We start from the raw sequence: 14,359 nt of genomic DNA, 5'->3' as shown, positions 1-14,359 counted from the left end.
GTGGGCATTGCGTTGCCTATGCTTATTGATCTATAAACTGTGAGTGTTCAAGTCGTTCAAAAATATTCTGAGGGGTTCAGTTAGCTGTCAAATCAATTGGAGTTGCAAATACGATAGCCTCACTTATTGGCCTTCTTCACTATGATGGAAAAGAGTCTTGGTCCAGCCTATGGTCTCTCAGGAAATCAGGTAGTTCTTCTGGGGGATGATCCACTCCTGGCTTTTGTGTCCAGAGTACACTGGAGATACTAGATACTACCAGGAGACACTACCAGGAGACCAAAGTTCAGTGGGACAGAATGCCTTCGTGCTAAAATTTATGTAAAATGTAGCCATCAAAAATGGATTCCTGCAGAACCAGTCTTAATCTAGGATCCCTGAGAAGCAAGGGTCACTGTAGGTGGTCTGCCTAATTGTAACCCTTCTTTGCCTTCTAGCCACTGACTTGGACTTTTTCTCTTGCCACCGCATGAGAGCTTGATCAAACAAGGCCCATGCTTGACCCTTCCGTCTGGTGGACCTATTCCATCTCTAATAAACCTGAACAAAGATTTGAGCATTGGATATCTGAAGGGAATAGTAATAATAATTGTGGTTTTTGTAAAGCACTTATTATGTGCCAGGCCACTTTTCTAAGCTCTGGGGTACATACAAGATAATCAGTTTGGATGCAGTCCCTCTCCCATATAGGGCTCACAGTCTTAATCTACATTTTACAAATGAAGGAACTGAGGCTCAGAGAAGTTAAGTGACTTGTTCAAGGTCACACAGGCAAGTGGGGATGCCAGGTTTGAAACCCATGACCTTCTGATTCCCAGGCCCATGCTCTATCCACTAGGCCATGCTGCTTCTCTTCTTGTGACTTGAGAAACCTGATGGTGGAATGCCAGGATTGGCGAGCCTAGAATGCTCTGAATATTACACTTTGATGAAAAATGGTAGTGACAGTCCAGGGAAGAGAGGAATTGAGCCTGGTGATTGAAGGCCGGGATTGGGAAAGAGTCAGTCAATCAATGGTATCTGAGCGCTTATGATGTGGATAGCACTGTGAGTAAGCACGTGGGAGAGTACAGTACAACAGGATTAGCAGACATTTTTGCTGCCGAAAACGAGTTTACAGCCTAGTGGTGGAGACAGACATTATTATGAATAAATAAGTAATTAATAATATATAATTTAGAGATAGGTACATAAGTGCTGTCGGGTTAGGAGGGTACTATCAAATGTCCAGAGGTCACAGATTAGAGTGCATAGACGATGCGGAAGGGAGAGTGAACCGGGGAAAAATGGGCTGGGCTGGTAGGCTCCAGCAAGTGCGGCCTCTGTGGTACCCACATGTGGGATGAATGGCCCTGGGTCAGCATTCCCCTTTGCTCAGCTGCCCACCCCTGGAAGAAGGGTGGCCACTGACAGCACTCGGAAATAGCGGACATGGTGCCTGCACACTGTCGCATGCCTTAAGCTGGAGACGCAGCATGGTGTAATGTTGCCTGTACCATTTTGGGGGCATATGGTGAGGGTGTCTGAACCTAGAGTGTTCCTCCCTCCAGGGAAACTCCTGTCCGCCTCCACTCACTCCAGGGCTTTTGCCTGCTGCCCCCCATCACTGTGGGTCCCTCTGAGTATCGATGCTGCTTCTGAGCTGTAAAACCCGGCAGCAGGAACTACGGTGGAGTTAGGGTGCTGAAAATAAAATTAATGGACATGCAGGGGTCTGGTGCCACATCTGTACCGGGCAGAGGAAGGACCAATGCCTTCCAACTAGACTGGTATAAAACTGGATGGGGGGGCCACCCTACATGGAAGTCGGATTGTGGCCGTAGTTTATGTCCATATCTTTCTCCCCCTCTAGACTGTAAGCTAGTTGTGGGCAGGGAATGTGTCTAACAACTCGTGTTGTACTCTCCCAAGCACTTAGTACAGTGCTCTGCATGCAGTAAGTGCTCGATAAATGCGACTGATTGATCAGGTCTTTCTAGAGACCCAATTTTTTCAGTCTGCCTGGACTCTTGTCAAAACCAGCAGATGATAAAAGTTCTAGTGAGCTCTCAACACTGTGCTCCCTCTCTGCCCCAACCCATTGCCCTTCTTAACAGTAACCTTCCTCCTCAGCTACCCCTCACTGCTCCTCTTCTTCCACACATTACTGGAGGCAGACAACGCTGTGTTCTGCTGCTTGCAGGAACAGCAGATGCTTTTGTAAACCAAACCCTGAGAGAAAGAAAAGGAGAAGTGGGGGATATTACTATTTATTTATTTATAGCTCCAGTGCCTGATTTTCTTTAGGCCCACCTTTACTGGTTTTGTGCCCTGAACACCTGTCCCTTGGCTTATTTTCCCAGTTTTTATGGAAAGGGATTTTGTTTATGCCTGGGATCTCTGATAGTTTCATAACTCAAATGACAGTGGATTTGAATTTATTGCTTATTTTAAAGTAGAAATTGACATGGTTTATTGTAGCTTTGAGAAGCTTGTGTTCAAAGCTTATTTCTTAAGAAAACTGACGTCATTCAGAGAGACTGACTGACCTCTTCCAGCACTCCATTAGATTTAGGGGGCCGACAGTCTGGTCACCTTAAATGGGCTTGGCTATGGAAATGTGGGGAAGCCAGAGTTCGGAGATGGAGATGGTAGAGGGAGAAAATTGGAGAAATGGAAAAAGGAGTGGAAGAACTAGAAGGAAGGGAGAGAGAAGCACATTGGGCAATTGGGAGCTTGTAGAAGAGGAGAGTACTTTGGATATTTTTTGTTTACTCCCTATCCTCTTGCTTGTAAGATAATAATTGTGGTATTTAACTGCCTACTATATGTCAAGCAGTAGATACAATACAATAAAAAACATAATCCCTGGTCCACAGAGGGTTCACAGTCTAAGGAGAGAGACCAGGTATTTAATCTCCATTTTTCAGAGAAGGAAGCCAAAGTACAGAGAAGTTAAATGACTTGCCCAAGGCTACCCAGCAGGCAAGGGGCAGAGCCAGGATTAGAACTCATATCTCCTGACACCCAGGCCAGCTTTATAGCTCTATATTAGATTCTTGGGGGTCCACTACCCTTAAGATGCCTATCTGATGACATCTAGTATCTATTTTTATTTTTTCATTTTTCATTGTTCTGTCAGAGAACTGAAACTGGAAGTGTGGTGTCATGGGCTTTTGGCTCAACATGCCGGGGCCTGCCGGGGCCTCGAAGACTCACTGAGCCAGGGACATTGACCTCTTTATAATGGCAGTAGTTCCCCTTGAGCTATTCTCCAGTACAGCAACTGGAACTCATTCATTCTTGAAGTAGTCATTCATTCATGAAGTAAGGCACTGAGAATCAGTGTGCATCCTTCATAACTAGCTGCCTTTTAGGACTTGCAGAAAAATTCAATTAGGGGAAAAGTGTCCTTCATTTTCTTAAAAGTAAACCTTCTTGTTGCATGCCAGAAATGAAAACACTGTTCAGAAGTAAACGAAAATTATCTACAATTAAGGTGAAGTGAATTATGTTAAATCAATGAGACATTAACGTTCAGTTAAATAAGAAGATAATAACATTTAACTGCAGGTCCAATCAGCCAGCCCATTTTTACTACTCCATATTATTTAATTTTAATAACTTAACTGGCTTGCAGCTGGCTGACTTAAAGGAGACAGCTGAGCCAATTACCTGCAAACACTAATTCAAAGCATGCTCAATTGGCCATATAAGCATGTCTCTAGCTCACATTTGCCGCAAGGTTATTAATAACGTAGTGTGTTTGATAATCTAGTGTTTAATTGAAATAGCTTTCTGTAGCTAAGCACGTCAGCCTGGGCATTTGCAGACTCAACAGAGATCACGAGCTTTGAGGAGAAGATGGTGATGTGTATCATCAATGGTCTATTAATTGGGCATTTACTGTGTGCTTTCTACTCTGTACTAAACACTTGGGAGAGTACAGTACAACGAAGTTGATTGACACGTTCCCTGCCCACAGTGAGCTTACAGTCTAGAGTATGTTCCAAGTATGTATGTGTTAAAGGTCATGGATAAACTAGGTAAAGAACACATGTTTGCCTAATCCTTTTTTCTGAGCCACTTTTGGCTTCAGCTTGAGAATTTGAGAATGTCATATTCTTCCCCCATTTCATTACTGTGGCATTTTGTCAAGGCTTTAAGTTGTGGCAAGCGGTGAGCTAAAGACAAGATAATCAGGTCAGATACAGTTCCTGCTGTGTGGGACTCACAGCCTGAGAGGTAGGGAGAGTCAGTATTTTATTCCTTTTTTAATTGATGAGGAAACTGAGGCCTAAAGAGGGTAAGTGATTTTGCAGAAGGTCACAAAATAAGATTGACAGGGCTGAAATGAGAACTCAGGTCACCTGACTGACAATCTTGTGCTCTTGCCACCAGAAGGCTCAGTCCTTAGTGAAGTAATTTGGACCAATATGCATTTTAATACCCAGCTAAGACCAAAGAGGGAGATAGAACTGTCTCACTCACTCAATCCTGGCTCTGCCACTTGTTTGCTATGTGACCTTAGGCAAGTCACTTCACTTCTCTGGGCCTCAGTTATCTCATCTGTAAAATGAGGATTGAGACTGTGAACCCCATTTGGAACAGGGACTGTGTCCAACCCGATTTGCTTGTATGCACCCCAGTGCTTAGTACAATTTCTGGCACATAGTAAGCACTTAACAAATACTATTATTATTATTGTTTTCCCCTGCCTTCACTCCCTTCAGCATTGACAATGCCCTCGGCTGTGTATCCCTTAAGCACTTTGATACTCATCCCAGTCGTATATCACTTCGATTACGGTTCTGATGCTTTACTATTTCCCCTATTTGTAATCTATTTGAATGTCTGCCTCTCCCCATCCCACCGTAGATTTTAAATTCCTTGTGAGCAGGTATTTTCCCAAGGGCTTAAGTTCAGTGCTCTGCACACAGTAAGTACTCAGTAAATATGATTGAATAAGGTAGACACTCTGGGAGGTGCATTATGGTTTCAGAGCACTAGAGGGCCACTCAGTTTAATGTGTGAACAATAATTGCAACAGTGCTCCAGATTGTCCCTCAGGGTTGTGTGTGTATATGGGTGTGTGAGAGAGAGGGAGAGAACCCACCCCTGAAAGGGCCTCACTTATTTTCAGGCAGTGGGAGAAATATGTTCTCTGTGTGGCAGTCATGGGGTAGCTTTAAGGAACAGGGGGTTTATAGAAAGATTTTTTTTTTCCATTTGTGAGGAATTTCAACCAAGTGGCCACTGCTAAACGTTGATAGAATTGGCTACGCAGCTCCCAACTGATAGCTCAAGAGCTTTAACACAATATCAGGAAGAGGCTTTAGAAAATCCAGGTTTGGTGAAAAGAAGGGAAAGTTTAGTTTATAGGAAGCCCAACAACCTTATTAATCGAGGGTAATTAAACTTTAACAAAGTGTCCAAGCAGGTTGCTACCGAGCCCCGTTTCTCTTTCCCATCTTTTCCAGGATAAGCGGATGCTTTGACAATCGGTCCCCTTCCTGCCACTCTTTTCACAGCTTGAGCGATTCTGATTTGGGGCTCCTCCTATAATTCACGGTGACGTGGTTCTCTGGTTTCCAAGGCAGGACTTAGACAATGAGACCAGAGCCACTATCATATCCGTCAGTGTTAAATTTCAGGCTGTTTGGAGGGCTGTAAGCCCTTTCTGGAATAGGGCCTTCATTTTTTCATTTAACCAGCTCGTTTTTTATGCTCCACTGGAAATAAACTGAAAACAAAGACACGCTCACAGATGCTGACAACTTTATCTTTCTCTCCCTTACAGAGGAAAAATAGAGCCATTTTAGCTCCCTTTGGATTTTTTTTTTTATTTTGCCAGATGCTATTTTAGGTCGTCTGAGTTTTTCTAATACCTGCTAGTTTTTTTTTTTTCTTTTTTCTTTAACGTTAGTAAGGGCTCACTGTTTGCTGCAGTTGTTTGGATCCAAAACAGCTCATTTTATGTAGTGATTTCAAATAGAGAAATTCCCCATTTCCTCCAGAATGATCTCTTTATTCTCTGCATTTTGTATGCCTCCAAAATATGTAGCAAGCATGTGCACATTATGCCCTGCTTAGTTCTGAACAGGGGAAAGTAAATACACAGACCATGCCTTGAAGGATACTGCAATCTGAAAGTGTAGCTGGACATTTATTTATAACAGAGAGGAAAAAAAATGAATTAAGGCATATTGAACTGTGAGTAGCAAGCTTCTGCTGACTTTTAAACCCTCTGAGATGAGGTTTCATAACCATTTTTTCTTTCCCATTTTACTTTTCTCCTTTGATGTAGAGTTTACCATGTTGATTTTGATGAGCTTTGTTACTTAATGAGAATATCTCTACATTGCTACCTCCCCTATTTATTTTAAGCAAAACATCTGAGGATTTCAGGTGAGCTCTGAAAGACCAAATAGCATAATTTTAGATAATGATAGTTGAATACTATTAAATAGTATTGATTTCCAGTTCTTCTGTTTTTGGTAGTGTCTTTCTGAATGGACTTCAGATCTGGGTATATTATGTGTACCCAGAATGTATATTATATTCTCCAGAAAACTCCAAATCTTTTCTTACATTTCCTAAGTGATGTATGTGTGTTTTTGCTATTTCAAGTGCCATCTTTGAATATGATTTCACAGGTGAGATGTTTCTAAACAAACTTTCTTGTCAGCAATCAGTTCCACTGTTGTTGTGTACCTAGCACTGTACTGGGCACTTAGAGCTGAACAGTGTTTTATAGTTATCTAGAAACAGTGACTGTAACTTGGGTGCAAATGTGACACCCATGAAACCCATACCTTTTTTGGGTAAAGGGTAAGAAGTTTTGTGTCAAGATTCCCTTGCAGGAATCTACTAAATCCTCGACTAGGTATTAGAATTGGAGTAACTTTTCCCACCATGTTTTCACGGAGCTGTTCTTGCTTACTTTCCAATCGAAGTTGAAACCCTTTTGGGCTTTCAGCTGAAAGTTATCTGGTGGTCTCCAGGTGAATGCTTACAAAGTTCAGCTATGCTCCATAGATCCATCCATCCATCCAAACTCCAAGGTTGGTGCTGTGGAAGCTTTTGCCAAGTTGCGCTGAAATGTGGGTGTTATGCCAGAAGAGGTATAAAGGTATTAATATTTGAATTTGTATTTTTGGTGCTTTCAGTTCCTCTTTCTTCAGTCTCCCTCCTCTCCCCCACCCCCTGAGTTGGCTCCTCCTTTTCTTCTCTCCCACTCCCCTCCCCACACACCATCTAATCCATCATCACCTCCTAAAGAAAATATATTTTAAAAATATTCCAGCTTTGAATCTGTTTCTGGAAGAACAGAACTGTACATTCAGTTCCTTGTCATTGTAGCGAAAAAACACATCCGATAGCCTCATTAAAAAAACTGCAGACCTTCTGTCACCCAAACCCTCTGTTTTGAAGAGCAAAGTTAGGGAATTTCTTATCGTTTAAAGTGAGAGGAAGTCTTGTATAACCCTGATTTAAAGAGGTGATTTGGTTTCCCAGACATTTTTGTTGGTAATGGCCTGTTTTCCTTAGAAAACAAACAAAAACCCAAACATAGAAACTTACAGTGAAGGAAAAACATACCCCGACTTGAAGCACTATATTAGATTGTCCTATCCAGTTAATGACAGGCTAAGATGGCAGACGGGAAATGGAGCTCTTTGCAGGAGACAACAGTGTAATACTCTTCTCTTACTGCTGAGGTTTCCCCCTCGGGGCTTATCAAAATGAGACCAAGGAAAATTGCTGCCATATGTGCAGGCTTTATTGGTAATATGAATTTAGTAAAATCATTTGCTGCACAACTGAAGAGATGCATTTTGTGAATGGCAACTTGTCTGTTTGTGTGACTGGAGTTTGTACTGGGGAAACAGAAGGCCTGACAGCTCTGGGTAAAATTCATTCATTGTTGTATTTATTGAGTGCTTACTGTGCGCAGAGCACTGTACTAAGCACTTGGAAAATACAATTCAGCAACAGAGACAATCCCTACCCAACAACAGGTTCATAGTCTAGAAGCGGGGAGAAGTGAGGAATATGAAGATTATCCGTCTACAGGGGAAATGCATGCTCAGTGGTTAGTCCTGTAGGAGGAATAGAAGGGCACAATGACATCTAAATAGGATTCTTGTAGCATTTCTGAAGCTAATTTTTCTTTGCACTAAGAATAGACAACATTACATGGAAAAGATCAGAATGGCTTTATTCTTTCACTTTCAGTGTTTAAGAAATCTGTGGCCACAGCTTCCAAAATGAGACAGCAATCAATCCATGGTATTTATTTATTAATACTCAATAGTAATTATTGAGCATTTACCATGGGTCAAGCACTGGATTAAGCACCTTGATACAATAGAATTGGTAGATGTAATCTCTGCCCTCAAGGAGCTTCAACTTCATACAGGGAGTTGTTCACCCTGAACATTTTTTTTCCCCACTTTTCCCCCAAATGCCTCCTCGCTATTTTGAATTTTCCTTCTTGTAGCCAAAACAAACAGCATCCAAGCCCTTCTTGGGCTTAACCAGACTTGGCGTTTCCTCTCAGAAAAGTTGCAGAACAATTTTGTTGGGATAAAAGCTATGTTAAAAAAAAAAAAAGAATGCCAAAGTTGGAAAAAGTATTTGATAAAAGCCTAACCTTCCTCTCTCCAACTCCCGCCGCCCGTAGTATTGTTAAAACTAGCATGGAGACTTCTTCACTTATTAAACACCGCAGGAGGGATTTGAATTTTCCAACATTGAGTGTTGAGCTCGAAACTGAAATGAAGCTAATAAAGCAGAGATACATCTTTCTGAAGCTTCTGGTGAGTCTATTGGCATTTTCTATAATTGAATTGTGTTTGTATGTACTGTACGCTGTGAGGGCGCCTGACTGTTTATTGAGGAGCCAAACTGAAAATGAAAGCTTGTTATTAATTATTTCTTAGAGGCAGAAACCTTCCTCCTTATGGATTTAAACATGGTTGAGAAAAATGAAAATTCATTTAGAAACTAGAATTGACTTGGGGAAAAAAGAAAAAAAACACATTTGTTTCTTCCTATTTATTTTGGAAAATAATAAAATTTCCCTGTGGGTCTTTGGAACATCTGTTGAATAATTGCATTGCAGAAGCTTTCCTTAGCTTCCGTCGTAGAGCTGGGGCAAACAATTGTGTTTACACTACCTGCTTTAGTTCAGATTGAGGAAAACCTCAACCAAAGCTCCACTAAAGTTGAATGCAAAAGATGGAGACCCAAGGGTTGGTCCCTGTGGGAGCAATTATTCTTCACAATAAATTGGTTTTCCCCTCCCAATTCTACATATTATCAGTCAGGAAAAAAGCTTTGACCTCAAGAACTCCAAAGGAATCTTCTGGAACCTTCTGGAAACCATGCCAGCCCCTTCAATCTGTAAGCAATTTTTAGAGGAATGGCAAGGGTGGGGTTTGAGGAATGAGATAAGGAAAACATCATCTCGTGTGTAAAAGAAATACTTATGGGGCTTACGTTCAAAGGGGTTGATCTTATTTCTTCACCCGTTTGCACCACTCCCAAGTTTGCACATATGTCGCTCAATTATCTGCTGTGGTGAGGGACAGGCACAGCATGGATAATTGAAACCTGCAGATAATTTTCATTTTAGCCAATAGTTTCCATCCCCTCCTCTGTCATCAGACTTCAAATTGTTTACCTGAGATGATAGCATGTAACGACCTTCCCTAATTTTAGTTTCACCGTTTTTCCCTTTCTCTGATTGCTCTTAGATAGAGGTTCTCTTTGGCAGGGAAAAGACAAGGCAGAAAGAGAGAAACCCTAGAACCTGAATAATTGCCTAACTGGAATATCACAAGCTGACTCAATTCCCATGGAGAAATCATAGGCTCTTCCTTAATCTACCAACTGTATTGTACTCTCCCAAGTGTTCTGTACAGTGTTCTGCATATAATAAGTGCTTAGTAAATGTCACTGATTCATTCACAGTTTAAGGTAGAGAAAGGAGCCCATTGAGGACAAGGAGGGGGAAAACTGTTACTTCCCTCTTCCCCTCATTGAATCCCCCTATTTCTATGTACTTGGCCGAACTAATTTTAGAAAAAACGGAGCTGGTTGTTTTGTGGGTGTTTATTTTGTGGTGGAATTACTGGTCCCCAAATCTGCCATGCGCTTTCAGGTTTGCTTCTAGCTATACCGCTCATAACGCCATTTCCCCTTCTGGTCTATCTCTTCCAACATCCTAGAGTGTTTTGTCTTCATTCGGAGCTGATGGGAAGCTCCTCTTGGGATTCTTTAGTTTCTGAAACACTGATCAGAAGGAACTGAAATTCACATATTGAACTAGGGCCAACGAGAGGCTCTGGAGATGAAGGAACAGGCTCTCTTGGAAGGGCCAACTCCCCATGAAATAGGCAACATTATTTGGCTGCTACTACATTTATCCTCTTTAATGATAATAATTATGGTATTTAGGCGTTTACTATGTGCCAAGCACTTTTCTAAGCCCTGGGATAGTTACAAGGTAATCAGGTTGTCCCTTGTGGACTCACAGTCTTAGTTACCTCATGTGTAAAATAGGGATTGAGGCACAGAGAAGTTAAATGGCTTGCCCAAGGTCACATGTCCTTTGACTCCCAAGCCCAAGCTCTTCCCACTGAGCCACACTGCATCTCTTTCACACAAATGTAGTCCTACATTTTTATCCCAGACTTTCCTCCCGGTTTTTCATGAGAACGCAGGGGTTGCCACTGGGGCTTCGGAGGGCCAGCGGTTTCCTTTTGGCTACAACAGGGAACCTCTGGTCACTTTACACATGCTAGGAAATGAAAACACCTCTGTGCTACAGGGTTGAATTGGAACCACTTATGCTACAAATTGCAATATTGCTTGGATTAGGGTCAGTGCCTAGCGGGGGCCTTAATTTCCATTGCTCATCCAAGCAAGAAAACAAAAAGGTAAACAGCAGCTAATGGAGCTGGACTAAATTGCTTTTGTTGAAAGGAGCCTGTTTTAATTCTAAGTAATGTTGGAAAGGGACACTTTTATGGGCTGTATTTTGATGACTGTATGTCTGCCGTCTCTCTCTGCTGCCTACTTCAAGAGTTCTCATGTGCAGAAACCCATTTCTCCTTAATAGGGATGAGGCTCTTGGGAGCCAAGATACGGTATTTCTCTTTTGGGAGTAAGCTGCTCTCCCTGTGAAAGGAACGTTCCCTTTTCCAGAGCTCTAAATGGTATCAGAATGGTGCATTCTGGGCCAGTGACTTCACTTCGCAGAGGTGAAGAATTTTAGTTAGCCCAGCCCATCAGAGGCTCCTGCTTGCTGTTGTCATTGTAACCGCACTTCAAATCAAATTAAGAGGCAGCAGGTATCTCTTTGAAAGGGAGTCGACATGGACTCAGAGATGGGGAAAAGATGAGAGACCTGGGATCATAATCAGAAGGTAGCATGTGTCTGGTGGTAGAACTTGGAGCGAATGGAAAGATAGCTCTCAAATTCAGCACAAAGGGAATTGAAAACTCTCAAATCTGCTTTCCCGGACAAAGCGAAGAACTTTAAGTGCCAAAGTATCTCGTCATGCCCAGAAAGTGTGGGGTTGAGGGATGTGTTTAAGCAAGGAATAAAATGAAATAATTTCTTGCATGCTTACTCTTCTGGGTTTCTTTTTGTCTTAGTGAATAAAAATTATTGCAAGATCATAAAGATTCTTTTCCAGAGGTAACTTGAACCCCGGAAAGTTTTTTTACTAGTTGTTCCACTTGAAGAGGAAACTCAGGCAGGACCATTGGCTTGAGCAATGGAAGGCTAGTTGCCCACCAGGAAATGTGAGATGAACACAGGGATCCCTTCAGAATGAACAAACTCCTGAGCTTTTAAAACTCCAGATGGGTAGAGAGGGATTAGAAGTGTGACATGTGGAGGAGCTTCTGTGGTCTCTAAGCAACTAGAGTGTAAACATAGTAGGTTGCTCACTCAGGAGAGGGCACAGATGGGAGGGGATTAGTTTGTCAGCACTTTCCTACTCTCACCACTCCCTTAAGTTTTGTCCAAAAGGGGAGGCCTGCCAGAAATCCAGCCCTCATTAAGAATAGCGGAAGGAGGGAAGAGCAGCAGAAATGGGCACATGTTGGTGAACCTGGGCCAGGTGCAAAATTAGCCCATTGCCTTACCTGCAAGTTGCGAGAAGGAAGCCGATTGCCACCTGTATATGAGCCGAAGCAATAACTTCATTTTGAAAATAAAATTTACAATGCTAAATAGCCCTAGCAATAGGCAGGAATATGTCCAAGTTATTTAGCACAAATGAGCACTTGGCTCAGTATAGTCAAATAGCCTTTAAATTCTTCTGTGGCTTTTAATTGAGGAGTTTGTCAAGCTCTTTTTGTGAGCCTGAGCACTGGAGTACGTATGAGGTGACTGGACAGTCTCTCTCCTTCACAGGTTTCATGATTTAAGAGGTAGGTGGAGCAGACTGTGTCCACCCTGATTTGCTTCTATCTAACCCAGCCCTTAGTACAATGTCTAGCACACAGTAAGTGCTTTAAAAAAAATTACCACCACAATTATTATTATTAGGTAACTTGCCTCCATTTTAAAGGGGAGGAATCTTCTTTGATCCTCAGGTAAGTGATTTGCCCAAGATGATAATTAATCAATGATATTGAGTGCCTACTATGTGCAGAACACAGTACTAAGCACTTGGGAGAGTACAGTAGCACAGTTGGTAGGCACGTTCCCTGCCCACAAGGACCTTATGGTCTGGAGGACTGGTGAACAGTTTTTCAACTATAAAATGGGAATTAGTTACCTGTTCTTCCTCCTACTCCAACTGGAGTCCCCTACAGGACAAGGATTGTATCTGACCTAATTAACATTGTACCTACCCCAGCCCTTAGGACAGTGTTTGCCACATAATAAGAACTTAACAAATACCATTAAAGAGGGAAAAGCTGGCATTAGGACCTAAATATCTTGATTGCTGACTCCATGTTCTTTTTTTTCGATATGTTCAAGAGTGCTAGCCCAGGGCACTGCATACGCTAAATGCTGTTTACCAGACTGTTGACTGCTATTAGCTCTCAAAGCTGTTCCGTGTGAGTTCACCTGGAAAAGGTTGTTGATTTGATTTCTGTGAATCAAAACACAATCCCCTGGCTTGGCTATTTGATTCAATCCAATCCTGAAAAATGACGGAAAATGTAACCTTGTCATAATGCTTCCCTTTGGTCTTCTAAAAACAGGTTTATAACCTAAATGATAGGAAGAGAATCTAGAAACTCAGTTTGGCCTAATGGAAACAGCATGGGCCTGGAAGTGGGAGGACCTGGGTTCTAATCTCTGACACTTCACTTCTCTATCCCTCAGTTACCGAATCTGCAAAATGGGGCTTAAGACTGTGAGCCGCATGTGGGACATGAACTGTGTCCAACCTGATTAATTTGTGGCTACTCCAGTGCTTAGTACAATGCTTGGCACATGGTAAGTGCTTTCTTCTTCAAGACCCATAGAGACTCCATGGACACACATCAGAACATCAAAGGTCATTCTGGTGTGTGTATCCATAGTTTTCTTAGTAAAGATTTAGAAGTGGTTTACCACTGAGTCTCTGCCATTGTCTTTGATCAACATTTTGTTTACTTGATCATCTGCCTTTGACTCTTTCCCATGCCACTGCTGCCCAGCACTGGTGAATCGTCTTTGATGCTTCAGCTTAAACCTTTCCAATATGGGTAACCCTAAGTGGTATAGCTCTAAATTTCATCAGCTTGCACAAACTCTCCTACCACAATAAAGCATCTATTCACAGCAAAGTGTACTTATCACTATTATTTTTCTTATTATGATGATACACACGAGAAGGTAAATACCCAAGACTTCTGGGACTGAAGGTTGTTAGTTCTGTTTTTAGAGACAACAATTTCCCTAGTTTACCTGTCCCAGTGTTCAGACAAGCTCTTCCTTCATTCTTACCAAACCGTCTTTCTGCAGTTCAAATCAATTTCCTAATATGCACCCCCATCTTGAGAACTCTTTGTTGTGGAGCACAGTTATTCAGGTATTGATGTGGACCACATCACCTCATATTTTTAAAAAAAAATTTGGGCTTTTTCAGTGTCTGCTCATTCTCTTGTACTGTCCCAAGTGCTTAGTACAATGCTCTGCTCATAGTAAGTGCATAGTAAATACCACAGATTGATCTTTAGCCCAACCATTAAATATTTTTATTTGAAGCTTCTGCAGCTTCCTGCACAGTTGTGTGTAATCAAATGTGGATGTGTTACTCCATTATCACTCCTACCAGTGCATTTAAGTTTTTCAGTTAAACTCTTCCTGCAAAAAATCAGCTTTTTTAGCCTCATACCACACTTTCTCTAGTTTCCACAGTAA

The 14,359-nt window shown here is 41.9% G+C and overlaps 1 protein-coding gene across 1 annotated transcript in view; it reads left to right on the top strand.

The window, feature by feature from the left end:
- Positions 1-14,359, top strand: part of PEPD (peptidase D) — a 283,243-nt gene that overhangs the window by 92,136 nt on the left and 176,748 nt on the right. The gene's annotated exons all lie outside the window — the stretch shown is intronic.

Source organism: Ornithorhynchus anatinus, chromosome 11 (genome assembly GCF_004115215.2).
Source record: "Ornithorhynchus anatinus isolate Pmale09 chromosome 11, mOrnAna1.pri.v4, whole genome shotgun sequence".
NCBI classification, from domain to species: domain Eukaryota; kingdom Metazoa; phylum Chordata; class Mammalia; order Monotremata; family Ornithorhynchidae; genus Ornithorhynchus; species Ornithorhynchus anatinus.
Note: the sequence above shows the minus strand (reverse complement) of the source record. Positions and strands in the feature narration are given on the sequence as shown.